Raw genomic sequence first — 23632 nt, 5'->3', positions numbered from 1 at the left:
TTGTTCGAAGACAATCTTCCGTGGTCACATGGCCAGTGCGACTGAAACACGGAACGCTGTTACCTTCCCACCGAAGTGGTCCCTATTTATCTACTTGCATTTGCATGCTTTCGAACCGCTAGGTTGGCGGGAGCTGGGACAAGCGACGGGAGCTCACTCCGTTGCGTGGATTCGATCTTACGACTTCTGACCTGGCAGCACAGGCTTCTGCGGTTTAGCCCACACGTCCATGTGGGCCACCACGTCCATGTATATAGATAGTATCTATCTATATATATATAGATACACACACATACATATATGTATGTATCCTGGTTCTATACACCATATGAAACAAAAAAAATAGGTGCCATTTCAAGGGTGAAGGGGGATTTTGTTTGTCAAAAGGGTCTCAGTGAAATTAGAATTTATTCATCACAAGTCATGGGGTAAGTCACTTATTTCAGAGGATGTCATGGGTGTCCAGAGTAGTTAATTTCTAAAAAGAAAAAAAGAAAATGCGCGCACACATATACACAGTGGAGGATCTAGAATTTAAGACTATTTGAAAGGGGCAGACCCTGGTTCAGAAACCAACTCACCCTAAATCCCAGAAAAGTGGGAGACTTTTTGAGTCCATTCAGGAACAAAGGGGTGGGGGATAGTCTATGGATAGAAGCATGCTTATTCATTACTGCTTCTACATATTCTATGGAAAACATGGGGAATATATAGATTCTATATTTACAAAAAAAAAAAAAAAAAAAAAGAAAGAAAGAAAGAAAACACAACCAGCTCAATTCCTGCATCTTTTGCAAGGAGGAGATTCACAGGTACAGCATGTGGAATTTTTGCACCAAGGCAAAGTGTTGGGGTTTTTTTCTTAATAGGAGAATGGATAATATAAAATAAATAGCTAGCACCCCAAAACATTTCTGTTCCAAGATTTTGAAACTTTCACTTAATTTAAGCAGAGCTATGCTATGCAAGCATAGATATAATACAAGTTTCTTTGGGCATTGTGCTGGTTTAAGGGGTCGTGACCTTATAGAAAGAATCTTGGACAGAGTGCTAAGAATTCTCTCTCAATTCTTAACTGGTATACAGACTGACTGCTGGGAGGGAAAAACGGGTGAAAACACATTGAACCTCTCAAATAGATACGTCATGCCATGCTTAACTGTTCTGTTGAAGCAGAGTTAACATTTCAGCAACCAGATGGAGAGAAGGATGTTAAGAGGCAACTGTGGCTTTCAAGAGTGTGATAGAAAAGAGGTTTTCAGCAAGTCACACTCAGGTAAATGTGAGGAAAAGTGTTCCAGTTGAAAGAACCCATTTTAATAACAATAGGACGTAGATGATGGATAAGGTGCCATCAAATCAATTCCAACTTAGGGCAACCCTCCAAGGGCATTCTAAGTAGAAAGTGCCCACAAGTGGTTTCTTAGTCCCTCCTTCCAGTGGTGGTCTGGGTTCATGCAGCTTGTCGTGGCAGGACATGTAACCCCATCTGCCACTCATGCTCTAGATCTCAGCTAGCTCCTCTTCCTGGAAGCACAGTGATGATTTGAATGTTTGACCCCTGGCTTTAACCAGGTGCTCTAAGCCACTGGTTCTTAACCTTGGGTTACTCAGGAGTTTTGGACTGCAACTCCCAGAAGCCTTCACCACCAGCTGTCCTGACTGGGGTTTCTGGGAGTTGCAGTTCAAAAGCATCCAAGTAACAAAGGTTAAGAACCACTGCTCTAGACCACTGGTTCTTAACCTTGGGTTACTCAGGAGTTTTGGACTGCAACTCCCAGAAGCCTTCACCACCAACTGTGCTGGCTGGGGTTTCTGGGAGCTGCAGTTCAAAAACATCCGAGTAACAAAGGTTAAGAACCACTGCTCTAAGCCACATTGCTATATCACCTGGTGGGGGTCCTTTTAATTCCTAGAGGATCTGTCGGCCAATACAGATGATGGACAGGTTCACAATCAGAAGCAGAACTGGCATATGCAGTAAAAGGAGCCTCGTGGCACAGTGGTTAAAACGCTGTACTGCAGCTAAAACTGTGCTCACGACCTGGGGTTCAAATCCCAGGTAGCCGGCTCAAGGTTGACTCAGCCTTCCATCCTTCCGAGGTCGGTAAAATGAGTACCCAGCTTGCTGGGGGGGCAATGTGTAGCCTGTATAATGAAATTGTAAACCGCCCAGAGAGTGCTTGTAGCACTATGGGGCGGTATATAAGTCCAAAAAAATAAATAAATAAAATAAATAAATAAAGGATGTGTGACTATCTTCTAGTGAATTTCAGTTTTACAAGCAGCATACTGGTTTGCTTTTGTCTTGGTAACTGATTATGAGGAGAAAAGCACAGGCTTCCTTTGTATTTTGATGGCAGATGCTTCTTTGGCAGTACTGACATGTTATCAATTTCAGCTGTTTGTTTGACTCCTGGTATGAGTTGATCTTTTGTAACATGACCCATGGTGTCCCTCTTCAAAATTAGCTGAGTACTCAACCATGGGGTTGGCTGGCACTACCATCTCTGCTTTCCCATAATGTCCCTGATGTAATATGGTTCCATATTACATCAGCTTCAGAGCTGTCTGCTCAGCAAATGGAACTAATTAAGTCCAGGAAGGTATCAGCCTTTGTGGGATCTGCTTGTGCCCCAATAGCTGCTAAATGATATGGCAGAAATCCAGGAGTACATCTCAAGTAGGCCCATTGATTCAATGGAGATTTGGTGAGTCAACATCTATGTAAGTTCCACTGATTGAGCAGGACCACTCATGATTTACTAATGGATTTTGGACTGGGTGCTAATGTCAGACTTAAAAGAACCCCTGTGCTTCATGTTAGTCTAGACCAGTGGTTCCCAACATCAGGTCCCCTCATGTTCTTGGACAACTCCCAGAAATCTTGGCCAGCAAAGACTTCTGGAAGTTTTTTAGTCCAAGAACATCTGGGGAACCAAGGACGGGAATCACTGCTTTAGAGCCTTATAGATAATTTTTGGCAGTACAGATGTTGTTAAAGTACTGCCGATGGTGGGTTAGGATGTGCAGTCCAACAATATCTGGAGTAGTAAACATTGCCCAGTCCTGCTCTAAACTTAATTTTTTTCTGTGACAGTGTTTTTTTATCATCTGCATAGTACACATAAACCAACAGTTGCAACTCGTTCTGTTGCAACTCATTCTGAATTCAGCTACCCTGTTTCCCCTAAAATAAGACCTAACCTGAAAATAAGCCCTAGTATTATTTTTCAGGATGCTTGTAATATAAGAACTACCCCCAAAATAAGCCCAATTTAAGTGAAACCTTGCCCTCCACTATTGTGCAGCAACCACAATAAGATGACATGACCATATTTGAATAAAGGTGGATTGCTGTACATGAAAAAATTCAAACATCTCCTGAAAATAAGCCCTAATGCATTTTTGGAGCAAAAAATAATACAAGAACCTGTCTTATTTTCAGGGAAACAGGGTAGTAAACGCTAAGAGTTTATCTTTCTCTCTTACACAGTAATATATTTTGATCAATGCTCCAAACACCCACAGACAAACACACACATATTGAATTAATATTTATTTATATATTTTGTAATTCTAATTATCAGGATAGCTTGACCCCTTTATTGGAGGACTGTGGAATTAACGAATACACACATGCAACGCCTACAGAATCATCTGGCATTTCACACCAACAGCAATTGTTTCTCCCTACTGAAAATCTGGGAAGTACACCATGGCTCAATAAAGTGCATAGCGATTAAATATTGTGGGGAAGTAACTGGCCTCAAACACAGAATCCCACCTAACCCCATCATTTAGTGCTCTAAATTATTAGATTAGAATGATGCTAAGAGAAGCAGCAGTCATTTAAGGCTAAATAGTCAGTTCCAACCAGAGTAGACCTTCTCAATACTGGGTCCCCAGATATTCTTGGACTACAACTCCCAGAAAACCTTGGCAGCAGAGCTATTGGTGAAGGCTTCTGGGAGTTTTAGCCCAAGAACATCTGGGAACCACTGAACTAGAGAATGGAATTTCCTCATGAGAAGCAGGGGGAAAGGGGCATGTCCAAGACTTGGCTCATTTTATCAAAGCCTATGCAAGAGCCTATCCTTGATTTCTCACAAATCTCATATGACTTCTCTTGGAATGCTATCCAAACAATGGAACACTGATTATGTACCATCCATGCTTAGTAAACATCGTGCAAATCACACTGATTCATTCAATGAATTCTAAACAAGAGTAACACCTTGATCTAGTCATAGGATCATAGCATAATGGAGTTGGAAAGGGCCTATAAGGCCATCAAATCCAACCTGCTGCTCAATGCAATAATCCAAATTAAAGTATATCTCACAGATGATTGTCTATCTTTCTCTTAAATGCATCCAGTGTTGGAATGTTCACCACTGCCTTAGTCCTAAACAAACTGGGTACAATGGATGATGTAACTGAAGTGCATCATCCATATGCACAACAAAGCTGTTCCTGAACATTTTCTGTTCAGATAGGACATTTTCTGTTCACTGAGCCCTAGCAAATTTAATTTTGAGGAAAGGAAATCTTGGAGAAAACAGGAAATGAAGCCATTTCTCTGTTAACTATCCCCACAGAGACACAAAACAGGAAAATGCAGATAATGATTGCAGAAAAATATCTTGCCAGTTAAAAGAGTTGACATTCCCTTATTTTTGCAGTCCCAGATGGGCTAACAAATACAGAGGTGGAACAATCTCCTGGTCAAGTCATACATGGCCAATGATCTGTAATGGGTGCACACATCCCATGTTCTACAGTCCTGCAATATGAACATAACGTGTGAATGGAGGGAACAAATAACTTACACAGAATCAGATCAGAATTTCTAGAGCTCCATGGATTTGGAATTTTTACTTATTTATTTTCCATTTTTATGACATTTTTCTGTCGAAAGATGTCCAGAACAGTATAAACCTAATTCAACAACCATTATATATACAGCAAACACGTAAGTGGGATGTATGTACAGTGGGGTCTCTACTTAAGAACGTCCCTACTTAAGAACAATTCCACTTAAGAACAGCTCCATTTGCTAAATTTTGCTTCTACTTGAGAACAAAAATCCAGATAAGAACAGGAAAAAAAAACTTTCCTGCTCTTTTTTTAACCTTAGGTCATCTTAGGTTTTAAAAAAAGTTCTCCCCCTAGTGGTAGAGTACGTATTAACCAGCTTTGCATTAGTTCCTATGGGAACTAATGCTTCAATGTACGAACGCACCTCTACATAAAAAAAACAGCCAGAACGGATTAATTGGTTTTCAGTCCATTGCTTCAAAATTAGCTTTGTCAGAAGTGCTTTTAACACTGTTCCCTGACCTAAGGGGAAAAAAAGAGAAAAAAATCCCCCTCTAGTGGTAGAAGGCGGAATAACAGCTTCCCATTAGTTTCTATGGACGGAAAAGAGCAGATACGGATTAAATGGTTTTCAATGCATTCCTATGGGAAATTCAGATTCTACATAAGAACCTTTCCATTTGAGAACCACCTTCCAATACGGATTAAGTTCTTAAGTAGAGACCCCACTGTAAAGTAAATCCAGGCAACCTGAAACATTATTCAGAAGCCATGGTCAGCTAGTACAGGGTCAGCGGGCCAATGCTCAATCCATTGAAAAGGTTGGGGTGATGCAACCTAAAATACAAGAGCCCAAAGAGGCAAGGATAGAAAAACGAAGTACGAGCTTGGGTAGGCGAACTCATGTAGAACTGAGCCAAATAATACTATCTGTATATTATGTATATTATATGTATATTAATTAAGTGATTTCTATTTGTTCTCTTTTCTCCTTGAGTCATGCCATCTTGGTATTGTGTTGTTTGGAACAAATTGTTATAATTGTATTTTTGATGATTTTATACATGCCATACTGTTGTGTTTTTATCCTTGTAAGCCGCCCCGAGTAGACATTGTTTAGAGGGGCGGGTTAAAATCAAATAAATAAATAAATAAATAAATAAATAAATAAATAAATAAATAAATAAATAAATAAATAAATAAATAAATAAATAAATAAATAAATAAATAAATAAATAAACTATTGGTTAGTTCTTACAAAAGGAAGCAGGCTGCAAATTAGCATTTGGGGGACACATATAGGCCACCTAATAATGGGTTCAAGTTATAGGAAATATTGCCTGAATGTCAGGAAAAACTCCTTTACTGTTAGAGCAGTACACCAATGAAACGTTGCTTTGGGAAGTGTAGAGCACTCCAGTGCTAGAGACATTCAAGAGAAAATTAGATAACTATCTATCATGTCTGCTTTGATTTGGATTCCTGCCTTCAGCAGAGTGTTGTACTCGATGGCCTTATAGGCCTCTTCCAACTCAATTATTTTATGATTTTATGAAGAATGCAGACTTACAACAAATAAAGTAAAGCAGGGGGAAAGGGCAGTTACAATCTTATGGTTATTCAGTCAAAGCCTACACAAGAAGAGAAGGTGGCTTTGCCTAATTTTTTTAGTTCTAAATAATACATAAAATCAAGGACTAGAGAACCGCGGGATTTAAAAGTTTCCTAGGTGTCATGTGGTTTCCCTTAGTGCTCTCTAAACTAAGGCACAGTTACTATATACAATGAAAATAATTTGTCCTGTATATTTACATTTGATGCTCACAATTAAATGATAATTTACACCTGATGTATCCTTTTGCTATGTTCATTAGAAGGATTCTCAAATGGTTTTTAGGCTGGTTCTATGGTTACTCATATAACACAATGATAAACAAGAGAATCAGCCTAAAAACCCATTTGAGAATACAACACAATGTGAAATTAAAACAATGGCATGTATTCATATCCTTGTGATACAGGACCTAACGTGCTGTGAATATTTATTTTGTTTGTCTGGTTTCAACCTACAAGGTACATGACTTTCAAAATATTGCAGTACAGTACCATACAATACATAAAGCAGTGAGTTCACAGTTTTGATCTATGAAGCATATACCCTGTTTTCCCCAAAATAAGACAGGGTCTTATATTAATTTTTAGTCCAAAAATGCATTAGGGCTCATTTTCAGGGGATGTTTTATTTATTTTTTCATATACAATAAACTACATTTATTCAAATACAGTCCTGACATCTTATTCTGGTTGCTACACAGTGGTGGAGGGTAGGGTTTCACTTAACTGGGGCTTATTTTTGGGATAGGGCTTATATTACGAGCATCCTGAAAAATCATACTAGGGCTTATTTTCAGTTTAGGGCTTATTTTAGGGGAAACAGGGTATTCTGGGCTGAGGCCAAGATAACGGAAATATTGCCTGAATTACTGCCTGAAATACTGGAATCTGAGATTCTCAATCCGTGCCATCATGTATATCCCACTACCTCCAGAGGCTAAGCTGCTGTTTTCATGACAAAGGGCTTTCTCTTTATCAGCACCACTTCAGTCATAGAACTTACAGTACTCCAAAGAGTAGAGCCTTAAAGCTTCCCCCCCCCCCCCCCACACACACACAGTCTGAAGCAGATTTGTGAATAAGAATGATTTCTGTAAGTCTTGGCTGAAATCCGTTATCTCACTTCCCCAGTTTGCTATATTTTCAGTCTACCTAGTCAGAATCTGGTGTTTGTGACTTTGTGAGGGTACCTGTGATCTATGTTATTAAAACATTTTACTCATAAGGTCAAAATATACTCAAAATAATGTGATGCAAAATCCAGTAAAGGGCAATTTGTGGAATCACAGAATCCTGTGGAACCAGAACAGAATATTTTGCCTTTTTTATTTAATCCCCTAAATAGATGTTGAACGATACAACTAGAGTGAAGCCTTTCCCCCAGTGCACCAAAATTTAGAGCGCACTTAAATTTACATGTGAATCTAATGGCAAGTGTTAGGGAAATGAACAACACTCCTGACCACCTTCAATCAGTACAATGTTGGTGCTAGCCCATGTTGACAGACATGTCTAATGTTATGGAAATGGCAAGAATCAGCAAATAAGATATATTCTACAGAAAAGGAGGAGAACCGTCCCCTCCCATAACATAAACATGCTTAATTAAATTATCTTTTCTCCAGAAAAGTTAGCTCATACCATGTTTGCTTCATCTAGTTTGCCAAATTTTGTAAAACTGGAGTGTATTAGTTCATCAGTAAGTAGATACCGCAGCAACTGATGCTATAAATAAATATAAAACATCTTCACTCTTTCCACAGAAAATGAGACAGACTAGTTCAGTTACTTGCTGATGTAAACAAGTTGAAATATGGAGTAATTGCTTGGCTGGACAATGCCAGAACTGTTTTAGTCCATGCATGTAGTCAAACAGATCAATGGACAACTGGAAAACATCAAAATTACTCTGTCCTTTAAATGATTTGATGCCTTTAAGAGGAAGGATTGTAGGAAAGGATGGAAGTTGCTCCATCTGGCCCTACTGCCTTCTCAGTCAGTGCCATTGTGATCAAAAGGCAACACAAAACAGGCATCGGTGCATATGCTACTTCCATGAAAGTAAAGAAACAGAAAATCAATACAGGAAGAAATCATATAGCATCTCCAGTCTCCAGTTGTGTCAAACAGTGTAAAAGAAAGCTAGACACACAGCTGTGTATTCCACATTGGGCAAAAGAAATTGAGATGGTAGGAAAGAAGAGGGTGAATAAGCAGATTAGCATCTCATGCAATCAAAATGCAAAATGTAGATAGGTGGGTTCAAGAGGATTATGTACCTCTCCCTAGCTAGTGCTCTTTCCACAATTTGAAAAGCACTGCTCAGAAGACCACGGCTTTCTTGAATTCGTCACATTTCAAAGGAAACACATACTGTATAACATCACAGCAGAAACATAGTATCTTCTGTGCCTCATTGTTCCAGTTTTAAGTTTTAATATGACTATTGAGGTTGTCTTGGCTAACAATCAATGTGTAAGACCTTATGGGTCTTAAAAGTTATTTATTCTTTAAAAACTTAAAAATAAAAAGAGTTAAAAAATAGACACATCTACATGTGATGGAAGGTAGGGGAAAACACCTTACTTTGAATAAATTCTGTGGTGTTTTCTGATCTAAGGGATTTCTAATATATTGAATCAGCAGTAGGGTGATGGGTCGAATCACATATTTACCTCTTGCATTTCCTAAAACTACTGAAAGTGGCCCTGACCACATCCCAAATATCCAGCTTCATAGCAAAAGTACGCCACTCCTGCTACTTAGCATCATGGTCGCTTCAGGTATCCACATCATTAAATGTAGAAGACTCCAGCAAACAGAGGAAAGGGATCCTAATGTCTCCAGTGAGGGACATGAATTTGTATTTTAAAAATATTTTTAAAAAATAAAATGGTCATAAAGTGCAAAGAACTCAGTAAAGAGTTGGCAAATAAAGAGTTGCACAAATCAATTTGTTGCCGTTAAGACTGGCATATATTCTCTTTAACGTCAATCCTTAGTATTCTGCTATCATTTTGCACATTATAATCTATTAGCTATTACAAGATGCAGTATTTGTCAGTGAACTGAGGTCATAGAAAACATCTCATAAACATATGAAGGTGATTCACCTAGACTGACATGATCTACTCCAACTAATATAATAACCTCTTCAGGTTTCATTCATTCATTCATTCGTCTATTTCTAACCTGTTGACGTACAACACTACTCAAAGCAGTTAACAAATAAAAGCAACAACCAAAACATCAAGAATTCAACAAAAGAGAATTATAAGAACACAGATATAATAACAAACTAAGTCCCCAAGTGATTACAGACTACAGGAACACCTGTAAAAATAAGCTAAGGGAGGAAGTTTCTTGAAACTGTAGTGTCTTAATTATCCTCTTAAAGGAAGGGGGAGGGGAAGGAAGACTGGCAAAGTATCTTTGCCAGTAATTATATGTCTGATTAATTTTGACAATATTTTATCAATATTACCAAAATTCTAGATATCAGGATAATAAGAATTTGAGAGGAAGGGAGAGGAAATTCCCAAACATTGTGGAAACTGAGGTTGACAGATCTGCCCAAGGAAGCCCAGGGGCTTTGACTGCTTGCTCTTAAAAGACTCAGTTCAATCTATATGTATTTGGGCATGTTAAATTAGGGTTAATACTTCTTTTTTTCTGACAGGTTTGTCATTTTTAATGGCTGCATGGCAGGCAGGTGGAATTAAAAATATAGATTTTTGGTAAAAAAATAGTGGAGTAATTTGTCAACACTCCTACACAGCATGTGGCAGGTTAAAGGCGATATTGTGCAGTTGGAGCAAGAAGAGAAAAAGAATGCCCTTACTCACTGGCCAAAATCCTGTTGCTTTGCATAGTAAATCATACTAAAATAGACTCATTGAATGAATGGGGATTTAGTGAGTTAATAGTCTTTCTATTACATACACAAAAAATGTACATATATTCAACTTAAGCTCAAGTAGTTAACTTATTGTCCTTCTGGTGTGTGTGTGTGTGTGTGTGTGTGTGTGAGAGAGAGAGAGAGAGAGAGAGGGAGGGAGAAAAGAAGGAGAAGGAGAAGGAGAAGGAGAAGGAGAAGAAGAAGAAGAAGAAGAAGAAGAAGAAGAAGAAGAAGAAGAAGAAGAAGAAGAAGAAGAAGAAGAAGAAGAAGAAGAAGAAGAAGACAGGAGGAGCCTTCCATGCCATGATGTCCCTGAACTAGGACAGATATTCCCCATTAACTCTCTGACATACTGTATTTTTCCATGCATAAGACACCCCGATATATAAGACAACCCCCACTTTTCTAACCCCAAATTAGAAAATTTGATCGCTACTTTCCCCTCTGCTTGCTAAGCCCCGTGAGGTTACAAAGCAGGGATCAAAGGGCTGCTGGATCACTTTGATCCCTTTCCCTCTCCACTTATTTTCTTCTCTCCTCAGCTTACTTCCATGTATAAGACCCTCAGTTTTTAGTCTAAAGATTTTAGACAAAAGTATCACTTTATACAGAGAAAAATACGGTAACCTTTCCCTCCCTAGAACTAGTGTGTATGCAGTTACAATATATCCAACAGGTAGAGAGTTCCTGGGTGTTCTCCATGCTGAGAACAGCAGTAATTGTTATGTATAGCACAGGCCTGAGAATTTAATTCATTTCAGTTTCTGTGAGAACTTACAAAAATGTGTGTATTTCTTCAAATTTGGAATTAAGAACAGAAACTTCCATATTACTCTGTAAGGATCACTCACGCAGAAGGAGACCTACATCAGAATGGATATGAATATGATGTTTTTCCTTGCACAGTTCTAAGCAATGCCTCCCAATTTTAGTCACTTGCCAACAATTTATCTCCCTATAAGCCATAAACAAATGTAGGGTGGCCATATACTCTCTTTTAGGAAGAATGGTATTCCACCTGAAGAAATGTCCATCTTTTTGGCAAGTAGAGTGGTCATATCGACCAGATAGGCGGGATATAAATAGAATAGATAAATAAAAATAAATATTTTAATCCAAGTCTTTTGATTCTGCACCCAATGCTCTTATGTGCTAAAGCACACTGGCTTACAGTGTCAATATCTTGAAAACAGGCCACTTTTTGAGTCATGCAGAACTCTTCACCAGTTTGGGTTTTACAGAGCTGGGGGAGGGGGATAGCAGAGAAGAAAGAATCATTTTGGTTTGGGATTAAGGCTAGGTTGTTATGAGCATGGATTCATGAAATTATGTCTTTGTGCATAGTAAGCACTTAGACTGATAAATGTATCTAACTGATTTTCTCTAATTTTTTAAATGAAATGTTTTTGAGGGAGCAATTGTTTTGTAAGAAACAGGCCACATGTACTGATACAACTACAGTACTTGCTGCATGGCAGGAAGAATACAACATGGCATGTGAATTCTTTATGAACTGCAAATGGGAGGTGAATCCCAGCAGTGAACATTCTGGAAGCACTCTTCAGACTGTTCCTCTGATTGTTGCCTAGCTAGATATTTCAGTGAAACTACAGCAACATTTCTTTTATTTCATTTCTAGATAACATTCATTTTCAGTAAGCTGCAGAAAATGCAAGGCACCAGGCACTTCAGAGAGTTATTCAATTTTATACCTTATTTATTTGATTTGCATCCCATCTTTCTGTCAGTGCCATGTCCTAAGGTGCTTACCTAGTCATAATCGAGTGGAAGATGGTGAGCAGTAATGCATTTTCACTTAAACTACAGCAATATGTCTAGATGTGGTAGTGCATATTTTAGAGTATATGTAAATTTCATGCAAAATCCCTTCTCCTTTTTTTTGTTTTTTTTTCTCATCAATGTACACTTTTTGGGTAATGGAGGAGTGGCTACCATAAACAAATGTCCCAACAAATCCATTGAATTTCCCCATAGGGGTATTTTCCCCCCATCTTGAACCATATTTCTACAGATTTTTTTTTATTATATGTTTTTATTATATCTATTATTGTTAGCCACCCAGAGTAAACATCGGATTTTGTCCCGCCAATGACATTTATTGGGACAAGAAAACAAAAAAGTTTCCCATGCTGCTTCTTCAGCCAACCATGATTCCTTTAAGCAAAAGTGATGTGGTTTGTTAACCATTCAAGGGAAGTTCAAATTTATTCCATTAGGGTGATACTGCCATTCGTTTGGGTCAGGAAATGCCACATATTTCCTGGCCCAAAACAGAGGTGTATATATTATTTTACTACATTTTATCTATCTGATTTTATTTTACTTGTATTCCACCTTGCTTTTTTTCTTCTCGTTTCTCTATATTTTTGTTGTTGTTGGGGGGAGACTTTGGGTTTTTCCATGGATCACTCCTAATTCTGCACTCACAAACGTCCCTTTGGACATACAGAATTTTTATAATCCACAATAAACTGAAATTCTAGGGTCAGAAAACACCTTACAAACTCATACAATGCACTTTTTATAAAATCCTAGCCCATGAGTGTTATTAAGATTTTTAAAAAAATAATAATAATTAAACTGTGCATGTAGGCAGAGAATACCAACACACACACAAACATTGGGTATGAGTCTATTATATGGTATTTTACTTTCCTGTCTTCTGTAATAACACAGTAAGATTTCCAGTTATGTACATCTCCTGTTATTCCATGCCTTCAGGCATCATGAAATAAGACTCTAAGCAATAAAGTGTGTGCATGCAAGCCAAATCCACAGGAGTGGATGTAGAGGCACATAATATATATGCCAATAGATACTTCATCTCACTACAAAATTCTGAATCTATCCCTGGAAAAAAAAACACTGGCAAAGGGCCCAATTCCCATATAGGGTACCAGGCCACGAAATTAAGTTGGCATCATGCCCAATGTGATGAATATCCCCCCATTAATTAAGATGATTCATTCAAAATTAAGCACATTGTTCCTCAACCTGATGCAGACATTCCTAAAAATAAACCACCCTGGAGTCAAACTGACTGACTTCTCATTAAAGGTAAACATCCCAACAATCTAAAGGCATGAAAATAGAAAAATGCTTCCATGCCTTATCTCCTCCGCCAAGGTGTGTGTTGTTCTACTGAAAGCCCCATCCTCTGCAAATCCCAAGTGTTGTTCCACTGCAAGCACCTATGCCCATTAGAAGTGACGTTGTTGTTGTTGTTGTTGAGTCGTTAAGTCGTGTCCGACTCTTCGTGACCCCATGGACCAGAGCACGCCAGGCCCTCCTGTCTTCCACTGCCTCCCAGAGAGTTTGGTCAAACTGACATAGTTCAACAATATTTGAAGGGAAATACCTTTCTCGTCCCCAGTCTTGTGCTAACAAAGACTGTATATCTTCTTGAGCTTGGGGTTTTGCAACCATCTGTAAAAATGCAGAAACACACTTCTGAATTTCACTCCCCACCCTTTGACAAATCTTAAGGAAGATTACAAGAAAGCCCTTCTGCCTGCACACAGAAGAACATCTTCAATCTTGCTGAATAGGAGCAAAAGAACCAGTACTGCCATATTCAAAATGAACCGTACCACTGAATTTTGTTATTTGGTCTTAGAAACAATACTGAAGCCTCAGAATTACTGCCCAGAAACAAGAGTGGGAGGGGGAGATATCTTTAGAGAAAAAGCTTACATTCCTATAATATAATTAGGGAGCAGCAATAAATTTGGCTATTCAGTTAAACCTTATAATAAGATTGAACTCTGCAACAGTGTATCATCATTTTATTCAATAAGTGTCATAGTAACTGAAGACAAAATTAGGTAACCGAGTTCACATTTATTTATTGGATTAATTTTTTTTTTGCTCCATCCCAGTAAAGCATAATACATCTCTGAAAATACTATCATCACTCAAGCTTATTTCTCTAATCAGAATCGACGATTGAAAAATCCATAGCTTCATTTAGGGCTTCACACACTTCAAAAATAAAAGTCTATACAATCTCCAATGGTTTTTTACAGCATTCACACATTAGTTTGGATTCCCTGATTGCATGTGTGGCTTTTCAAATCTTGCTCAAATTATTTCACATGAAGCAGAAGTCAGAAATGCAAGGTATGTGAGAATCGAGAAGGAGCAGAGGCTGTGTTATATAAAAACCCTGAGGCTAAGCTAAAGAATCACCATACCTGGTAGTCTCCCAGATCACCCTCCTCTAGCAGATATGAAAAGATGCTACTGGATTCTATAATACTTGAAATACTTCTGTCAATATTGAATCCCAAATTATCTATTTTAGACATTAACGAAATCTCTCTCTATCTCTCTCTCTCACCCTATTTCCCTTATTTTCTTTTCCCTTGAACATGTACTGTATACCTTTATTTAAACTTCAGGCATTAGTCCCACTGATTTAAATAGGGTACTGTCTCTAAATATGGCTTTAAGTTGTCAATTAAAGAACAGCTTTGCAAAGACATACTAATCTAATCAGTATGTGCAAAAGGCATGGCTTCCAAACCTGAGATACTTGAGTTAGTGGGAAACATAAATTTGTAACCTCATGCTAAGCTGTTATTTTTCACATCCCTGTTATTATGGGTCTGGGAGCAGAGCTGTATGAGTTGGGTGGAGAAAACTGGACATTCCTTATAACAGTCAGGCATGCATACCCAGCTCAGCTCATAAAGGCAGCTACCACTACTAAGAATTAGCCTTGAACAGAATTTAGTACCCTTCTTCAGAGCTGAACAATTTTCATAGAACTCAATAAAAGTCCAAAAGGTTCATTGATTGAATTTCACAGATTTATAGTCTTCATAGGGAGAGAGGAAATGTAAACACTCTTTGTATGCTTCTCAATTTCTGAAAATGTTCACACAAATGTAAAGAAATATGAACTAATGTCTCCATTTATTTATTGTACTCTCTGGTTGAAATCCAGTAGTAAATCTCAATGAGTAAGCCTGTTGAATCTGTGGGGCTTTGGTGAGTCAACTCTTCCATAAGTTCTGTTGATTCAATGGGTCTACACTAGTTTCCATGTACTAGCAGATTTCAGCCTATATATCTTCAGAGTATATCTGAAGAAATACTCTACAATCCATAAAAACTCACATTGAAATAAATTTATGAGTGATTAACATTTAATGTTAATATATTCCTCTGACATGTCTTCCCATATAGTGAGCAGATTAATAATAATCTTAGCACTGCAGAGCAGGAAGGGACCTTATGGATCATTGAATCCAGCCCTTGTCAAGAAGGCACAGCGAGGAATCAAACTCCCACCCTCTGGCTCCACTTCCAGATGTCTAAGCCACAGATAGCTCAGTCTACTCTTAATCCATCTTTCTATCTCAGTTTCACATGTTCTTTCCTGTTTACCAATCTATAATTTATTTAATTGCATGTTTACAAAGCTGCATAAAAATCACACTACCCTCCCCCCAAATTGCATGCATTTTGGTAATCTTTTTTTGAGGTGAAAACTAAATTGCCAAAATTTGAACAAATGTGGAAACCACAGGACAGCTGTGCACATCCCCGCAAACAGCATTTTGACCTGCTCTAGACTTTCAAAAAAAGAAAAATAAAGACAGAATACTAAGGGAAGAAAACAGAAACCATATCTGAAATACGTGACAAGATGTGACTCAAGACACCTTATTCACCAGCTACAACCAATGACTGAAGAGCCAATTACAAGGAATACAAAAATTCCCAACTAATTCCTCATTTGGATTTTGTACTTCAGGTATTCTCCGTGAATGGGAGTTTACCAGCACAAAAGTATTTAGTAGGAGTCTGGAAGCTTCTGGAGAGCCATGAAGTCCCAAACAAGTCAGTAAGATAGATGCAATGAGTGATCACGGTAGCAAGTTTGTATCCTAATGTTAACTCCTAGGGAGTGACTTGATTTTCTTTTCTTTTGGTACTACAGTGAAGTCTTGACTTGAGAACTTAATCCGTATTGGAAGGCGGTTCTCAAGTCAAAAAGTTCTCAGGTCAAATCTGCATTTCCCATAGGAATGCATTGAGAACCATTTGATCCGTATCTGCTCTTTTCCATCCATAGAAACTAATGGGAAGCTGCTATTCCGCCTTCGACCACTAGAGGGGGATATTTTGTTTTTTTTCCCCCTTAGGTCAAGAAAGGTTCAGGGAAGGCAGGGAAAATACAGTCCAGGCAGTACCAGGCAGTCTGAAGACTCCCAATCCACTCTCTAAACGCTGGGAGGAGTGAGGAAGCAGACAGGCACCCTTTTCACTCGCCAACAGTTAACTGAAAGTTCAAATTTTGCACTTTCCCTGCCTCCCACGTGGGTTTTTTTCAGTTTGTAACTCAAATCTAAGTATGTAAGTCAAGTCAATATTTTCCTATGAGAGTGGTTTGTAAGTCAAAATGTTCTTAACTCGGGCCGTTCTTAAGTCAAGACCCCACTGTAGCATGACCCTGTATAACTAGAAACCTGACAAGCATTTCTCCACTGTCTTAAAATTGACACAAACTGCAAGATGTCCTCAATCAATGAAACATAAAAATAATTAAATAGAACAAGGGTGAGTAAGTATTGATTGATTGATTGATTGATTGATTGATTGATTGATTGATTGACTGACTGACTGACTGACTGACTGACTGATTGATTGCAATTCTCATAATTACAAATGTTACAACTGCAGAGCTGGAAGGGCCCTTAGGGACCCCAGAAAGTTCAGCCCCTTTCAAGGAGGCACAATGAGGAATTGAACTCTAAACCTCTGGTTTCACATCCAGATACCTAATCCACTGAGACGTGCAGCAGTTCTTGCTCACCATTGATTTTGTTGGCTTGGTAGCTGTAATCCAAAAGATCTGAAGATAGGGAAGGCAGATGTTGTAGACCAGAGGAGGAGGAGGAGGAGGAGGATGAAGAGTATTCTTGAGTATCAGCCTACTTGACAAGGCTACTAACTTTTTATTTTAGAACTTATTTTACACCCAGTTTTAGAATGTATTTTAAATCTCTGGGGCTTGATGATGTAACCAAAAGTATTCCACACCAATTCCGAACCACAGCTCTCAGAATACCCTTGACACTATGGTGAATGGAGTTATTTGAGGAGTTCCACTTCAAGGAAGTATCGTAGCCCCTTCCTTGGGGTTTGATGAGCCATGGTAGGCTCTGAAGAGAATGGAAGACGGTAGATTTTGACAACTCAGAAGTGGAGTCAGGGCTGTGCCTAATTTGAAGTAGGCCCTACCGTATAATTAACCATGCAAGAACCTCTGCTTGAATTCTTTAGAGTGGAATTAAAGTGCACTGAGCCCTCCTTCCTTCAGATTCTTTTAAAATCCCATAACAAACATCACCATTTGTCTTTTGTCTTACCCATAGCAAAAAGAAGAAACAATGGAATATACACACTCAAACATTGCCATAGACTTCAGACAGTGCCAATGATAAGTTAATCAGTCTGAATATTTATTCCATAATTATCTGGTGTTATTAGAACATGATAAAGCACTGATGGATTTGTTACTGGAACAGGGTGTCTAGCAGGTCTTATGCCCGCATTTAAAATTTCACCCTTGGCCTTAAAACAAATCTATAGAGAGTGATGTAGGACAGGGCTCAGAAAAGTGCTACCAGAATAGTCTATGATCTGGGAAACATGCCTTACCATAAACAGCTTAAAGAGCTCAATCTATAGAGTTTATTGAGCAGAAGGTTAAGAGGTGCCTTGATCACAGTCTATAAGTACCTTCCTAGGAAACTGTGTCTGATATGAGAGAGCTCTTCATCCCAGCCAAGAAATGCAAAACTCTAAAATGGAAAAGAACAGAGACACATTTTTAAACACTTATTGCAGTAGACATCCAATATATGGCTCCTGCATGTTTTATCTGAGGCTAAAAAAAGAGGACTAAAGATTAGAAGGACAGATCCTAAAGCTGAGGCTCCAGTACTTTGGCCATCACATGAGAAGAGAAGACTCCCTGGAAAAGACCCTGATGTTGGGAAAGTGTGAAGGCAAGAGGAGAAGGGGACGACAGAGGAGATGGTTGGACAGTGTCATTGAAGCTACCAGAATGAATTTGACCAAACTCCGGGAGGCAGTGGAACACAGGAGGGCCTGGCATGCTCTGGTCCATGGGGTCACGAAGAGACGGACATGACTAAACAACTAAACAACAACAAGGATTCTGGAAGCCATGTTTTGCAGGACAAAAAAATGGTAAACCAGGCAAATCCATTTTGAAGCCAAATGGGGCCTTCTAGCTACATGCTTTGGCAGTTTGCCCCAGACAATCAGCAAAAACAGGATTGGTTGAATCATAAGAAGCCAATTATAAACATATGTCTGAGCCAGTTGGATGACTCTGGCTTTGGGAATATTATGTTGGTGGTCTTGCAACCCTGCATGCTGTCTCTAGAGAATATGTTGCTGGGAGGGAGCTTTCTGGTCTGGGGTGATTTGTGAATCTATCTTTTGTTAACCAGTTCTTCAGTCCTGCCCCAACTCTCTGCTCAGTGCTTTTTCCCTCTCTGAAGAAGTCTGTTGTTTAAAGTATGTTGTTAGTTTGCTATAGATCTCTTCACAACTGTAAGTAATGAAAAAATATATTTTGTACCTTACAAATGTCTCTGAGTAAATTTTGGAGACTCTAAGTGCCAGTTAGAAAGTGAGGAAAGGAGTGAAGTGCTCTGGAAAAAATCAAGCAATTCTGTTCTGTGAATCCCTGCATTTCTGTTATGCATCTAAAGGAATTTAACTAAAATTTCGAAACTCTGCAACATCTTACAAGTTGCAGACACCCAATGTATTCAGAAGTGTAGCCCATCAATTATATTGATTCCAGCCTGTTCTCTTTCTTGCACTAGGTATGAGACACTTATAATAAAAGTCTCCAAACTACTGCATCACTTGTCCTTTACCTACACTTCTCTCTTGGCAAGTATGACTAAGAACCATGTTTGCTTCATATTTTTACAAGACCTTCTCAAAATTTACTTCTTTTTTCATATATGCGATAAAAGAAAGTTTATATAAAAACCAGTGTGGGAGAATTTGTCCCTCCAAGCAAAGACCTTATAGTATTTCACATCTGAAACTATGGGTCTGTGTTTGCAGTACTGAATTAGGGATCCCACCTCTGTTTCTCTGATAGGTAATTGATCTTTAAAAGCTTCATTCTTTAAAGTATGACAATAAATGCCTCTGTAGTAGGGATAACTACAACCCTATTGAATTGATGCATTGAATCAACAGTGAACATGCCAAACATTTGCACATTTTTCTATGAACAGAATAAAAATGGAAAGAAACAAGGAAATAAGAGAAACTGAAAGATTTGTCCTTCCCTACACTTAGCCTGCTGTTACATCTTCCAATTTCCAAGCTGAATCCTGCTGAGTATTTGCAAGAAGGCTCTCCAAAGCAATTGCAGTTACACAGGAGAATTGCTGAGTTGAGCCGAGTCATTTAGCAGGATCTACTGAGCTGTAGTGGAAGCCAACTCTATAAAGAAGACCACAAAAGCTGCTTCCACATAAAGCTGATTCAAGCTAGAGACAGAAAAGAATTGCATTGTGTTTGTGCTTCTCAAGTATCTTTATTTATTTATTTAAAATATTGATATGTCGCCTTTCTCCTAAAGAATCCAAGGCAGCTTCCTGTATTACAAGAAACAAAGTTAAAAGCCAAATACAGTACTAATTAAAAAATTAAACAAATATCACATTAAAAATTTACAGATAAGAGCAATATTAAGAACACAAGTAAAACAACAGAATAAAATAACCTCTTTTTAAAAAAATTCCCTTGGTCAACCAATCATTTAAAGGAAAGCCTGCCTGAAGAGAAAACGTCATCTGCTTGCAGGAAGTCAGCTAACATGGGGCCAGCCTGGCTTTCCATGGGACGGGCTTGCAGTCTGAGAGACCCTTTCCTATGCAACCATCAATTTCACCTCTGAAGGTGGTGGGACCAATGAAAAGCCTCCCCTGATTATCTATTGCTGAGGAGATAACTTGGACCCAAACCATTGAGGGCATTATAGGTTAAAATCAGCACTTTGAATTATCCCTGAAAATCTGCAGCCAATGGAGCTGCTGTAACAGAGGAATTATATATTCCCTGTAACCACTTAACAATCTCGCTGTGGCATTTGAGAGACTCATGTCTGCACATTTTGCAAGGCACATATAAGGATTTCAGAACAATAAAGTGTGTGCCCAAAATGTTGTGCACATGTATCCCCTATCAACTAGCTGGAGAAATCTTATGAAGGAGCTGTGATTCTGAATTTGAACAGAGATAGAGAAAGGGAGAGCTGGCGATGGCAGGAGCTGTTATTCCTCCGGAGAATAATATGAGCCCTTATTTCTTGGTTTAGGGCCTTAAAGATTGTACACCTGGAGCTGTACATCTTTGTTCTATGGATTTTCTATCTTGGGCATTAAAGAAACTGGAACATTGTTCCTGACCCATTTTGATTCAAAGAGCCATCTGTATGACTTCATTTTTTCCCCACAAGCAACTCATGCACAGCTTCATGTTGATTAAAGATATTGAAGACATATATTTCATAGAATTCAGTTCAGGTAATGTCTTTATAACTGTTGTTGTTGTTCTGTTACTTGAAAGAAAAGTTTGTTGTGTTTGTAGTGCTCACAAAAAAGACCCCAAAGACTGCTACACATACTTCTAAAAGTGAACAGCTAAATTGTGTACAATTGAAGACATGCACACACAAATAGACACTAGTTGATTGAGAAAATGCATAAATTAGGTAAAGCACAAACATAAACTGTGTATTAAGTAAGCTGCATAAATAACTGCTGATTAGGAAAAAAATACATAAAATATGTGCAAATGTTTTAATGAGTATATAAATAAACAAAAACTTGCAATCAGATACAGGAAAAGGATGGAAAGACAAGACTGAGAGAATTCTATATCCCAAATTCAAGTTTAGTTATCAAGACAAGGAAATATTTTCCGCTTCATTCACGACAAATCCTGTGCAATTCCACAGACATGCTGATTTGTCGATTCGGGGGGGGGTCTCAATGATTAAACACCAAAGGAAAAAAATCATTTAATAATCTGAATGGCTCATCTATTTCCCATGAAGTCTATTCAGAAAGCCAGAAGTGGCAAATACGATCTTGCCTCTCACTCAACATTATTTTAATGTGATACTCTGGAATTAGAATAGAACAAACCAGAATTTTTTTTGTTCTACCCCAAAATTCACAGGTCCTTATTTTCCTTTTAGTTGCTGCAAACTGGTTTTATTTTGTTAAATAATGATGGTAGGTCACTATTTCCCTTACTAAAAATAATTAGTAGCAATAAGTGCAACTGTTCTTGGGGAAAAAAAAGCTCTCCCCCGTTGTGAATGGCCTTTTAATGCATACTGTATTGCAGTGACATTTAAAAATGGAAGACATATAATAGCCTTCAATAAGACTGAATGCCAGAATGCAAACAAAACTATTGGAGGGAAAAGGGCATTGTAGCACACATGGGGCTATAGACTGCAGTGAAGTAATACTATATTCTTGTGTCAAACTGAACTTTACTGTGGCTGAAATCCAGTTGTAAGTCACAACTAGAATAGGCCCATTGAATCACTGGGGATTTGGTGAATCAACTCCTCCATTAGTTCCATTGATTCACTCAGCTACTCTAGTTGTGACTTGTTACTGGATTTCAGCCAATGTTCCTAGGTGTGAGTTACCTATATTTATATGTGACAGGTTCCCCTTGACAATTTGTACAGTCGTGTCTGACTCTAGGTGGTGGCGCTCATCTCCGTTTCCAGGCCATAGAGCTAGTGTTTGTCCGCAGACAATCCTCCGTGGTCACATGGCCCGCATGACTAGACACGGAACGCCATTTACCTTCCCACCAAGGTGGTACCTATTTATCTACTCGCATTTTTGCATTTTGCATGCTTTCAAACCACTAGGTTGGCAGGAGATATTTATATGTAGGCATGTCTATACCCATCTTTTTTTCTACTGTAAGGTTAGTAAGAGTGCAGGGATATTCCCATTTTGGTATTGCTCATTCCTTCTTTCTATAGGATAAAACACTTTTTATCTAAAACTTATCTGAGCCAATCTTCCATCCATACCAAGAATGGACAAAGTACGACAATCTCAGCAGTCCTAATACCTCTCCTGCTTTTTAGAACAACCCAAGACTCTAGGATGCACATGGACAATGTTGCTATGTTCCTCAAAAGTTGCAGATTTAACATCTGGTGTATGTCTATTATCTGGCCTCCTTTTATTTCCTCATTACTTGTTGTTTGCCAACCTCTTTTCCTGCTTTTCTAGAGTACGGGGCTGTGTTATTGTCTTTTAGTTATTGGTGTGTGGGTGTATGCGGGTGTGTTTCGCTTTTGTATTCTTTTTTGGAAGGGGCCATTCTACATGTATGTTCTGCAGGGAATTCTACATGTTGTTGGCAATGCAGAAATACCTGCATAAATGTTAAGAGGTTCTACTGTATATCCACCTCATCCCAGCAATCACATGAAGGAGACAGTATGAAGGGAGCCAGCAAGGATCCCTACTGCAGCCAGAGGTTTTCTGATTTGATTCATCACTTTGCCACAATATATTGTCCATGGCCATAGTGAAAGTCAACTGGCATATCTGGGTGGCTATGAGATTTTTGGGGGGGAATAAACAAAGAGTCATCTTTATTTGTTTGGACCACGCCTAAGATTTAGATAATGTTGGTATTGCCTGCCAGACTCCCTCTCACCTGCCTTTCCTGCTACTACTCATTACCTTCTTGTGGATAAAGTTTGTATCATCATCACTGTTGTTGTTGTTGTTGTCTTAGAACATTAGAAGAGGCCAATTCGAGATTGTCACTCTCGAATTGACCTCTTCAGCCACACTAGATGCTGTTCCAAGTCCTCCATACAGAGCACATCACCATAGTCTTTCGAGACTGAAGGATGCCTAAACTAAACTGTCTTAGAACAGCAAAGCTAGAAGGGACCCTATAGATCATCCTTCCAGAGCTTGCGATCGGCTCACCACTCCTAGCAGGAGATGGGATGACAAGCCTCCCTGCCAGGTCAAAGAGTGGCTCGCCGATCGCGAGCTCCGGAGTGATAGGAAAAATCACGGAGTTGGCGGCTGTGATGGAATTGTGAGTGGACCATCCAGCCCCATGGGGCCAGACCCTCATTATTGCCATCTGTGTGTGGGTATTCATATTTCTATACGAATACCCCCATCTCTAGTCTACACTGATATT

At 38.7% G+C, this 23632-nt stretch overlaps 1 protein-coding gene across 50 annotated transcripts in view; it reads right to left on the bottom strand.

Moving 5' to 3' along the window:
* Positions 1 to 23632, bottom strand: part of NRXN1 (neurexin 1) — a 1165889-nt gene that overhangs the window by 1001375 nt on the left and 140882 nt on the right. The gene's annotated exons all lie outside the window — the stretch shown is intronic.

Source organism: Pogona vitticeps, chromosome 1 (assembly GCF_051106095.1).
Source record: "Pogona vitticeps strain Pit_001003342236 chromosome 1, PviZW2.1, whole genome shotgun sequence".
Classification (NCBI taxonomy): Eukaryota; Metazoa; Chordata; class Lepidosauria; order Squamata; family Agamidae; genus Pogona; species Pogona vitticeps.
The sequence above is the reverse complement of the archived record's forward strand: the minus strand, read 5'-3'. Positions and strand labels throughout refer to the sequence as shown.